Below are 1396 nucleotides of genomic sequence, written 5' to 3'. Positions count from 1 at the left end.
GATCTCTATCAGTTTGGGGCTGGCTTTTTTTTCCTTTTTTTTTTTCTTTTTTTTTTTTTGTCCCTGATAGTTATTTCAGTGTATTGTTAATGCTGCTGCATCCCTCGTGCTGTTGCCTCCAGGCTTCTTTTTGGCTCTACTGCCTCTGCCATCTGCCAGCTCCGGCGGAAGAGCCCTGTGTACATCTGCAGGGCTGCTTTGCTTATGGGCAGTTCAGGGTTTGTTGGGCAGTTTCAGAGAGGTGGTGTCTGCAGTATCACAGTCCAATTTATTATGTATGTGGCAGCTTTTCCTCATGGGGAGAGTGTGTCTGGTCTGCTTATTTCATGGCAGGTAAATGTGTGTATGTGTGCAGTTAATTCATTATACAATACTGTAAAGAGCTCCAGTAATCTGATCTCTAAAATAATCAGATTTAATATCTTACTCTATGCCAGAACTGTGTACTTTCTGTACCCTAGGCCTGGTGTATTTACAGCTAAGCCTTGAAAGAGTGAATACTACTATGCAGAGAGGTTACAACATAACCAGAAAGGAAAGTTGGCTGAGTAAGTCTTAGAAAAAGGCAAAGGTCCCTCAGTTGCACTTGAAGGTGGAGAAGGGGAGAGGAATATTTGTTTTCCTGATAGTGAGAGGGCAGACTGACTGTTCTTACCTCTTCAGAGGGAAGCAAAAATCTGCCAACTCACTCAGCACTGATGATGAGAGAAGACAGAGTCATGGAACTAGAGGGTCATAAACTGGAGCTGGTTTCTTAATGTCACAGGCTGAGGTTAAAGTCCATGGTTCTGATTCTCATGTCTTCAGTTCCCTACAAATATGTAACAAATGACAAACAATCATTTATTCCAGGAGTCAATTTTTCCTGTGATTCAAGGACAAGAAACTATACTCTTTATCCTCTGCAGTTTGAAATTGTAGTAAATGCTGTGAACTCCTGACAGCAGTTGGTCAGGGGAAGTATCCAGTGCATTGAAGCCTTATGTTTTGTGTGTTGTGTTGAGAATTTGCTGAGTTACTGACTGGCAGTCAAGCTTGTTGTCTAACGCCAGTATCAGTGAGAGACAGCCCTGATCTAATTCTGTATCAGACACCCAGTAAACAAAAACTCTGACTCAGAAATGCGAATACAGAGAAATAACCCAGGGAAGAAAAAAAAGTGATCTGTGTACAAAGAGAAACAACTCTTAAGAAGGGCGAGTTTCCCACACTTCCAGCCTAGCAGGAGACTTGGTTCTGTGACTACAAAAGAGCAGAGTACAAATGAGCAAACTGCAGGACTTTTGTGGGCTCTGCAAACTGTGCTTCCAGAACATGATTTTGAAGAGGCAGCAGCTGCCCTGGGAAGAAGGCAGGGAGCAGGGCTGCATCCAGTGATACACGCTGCTGATTTTCC

This window comes from Opisthocomus hoazin, chromosome 7 (assembly GCF_030867145.1).
Source record: "Opisthocomus hoazin isolate bOpiHoa1 chromosome 7, bOpiHoa1.hap1, whole genome shotgun sequence".
NCBI lineage: Eukaryota > Metazoa > Chordata > Aves > Opisthocomiformes > Opisthocomidae > Opisthocomus > Opisthocomus hoazin.
This window is presented reverse-complemented; position numbering follows the sequence as displayed.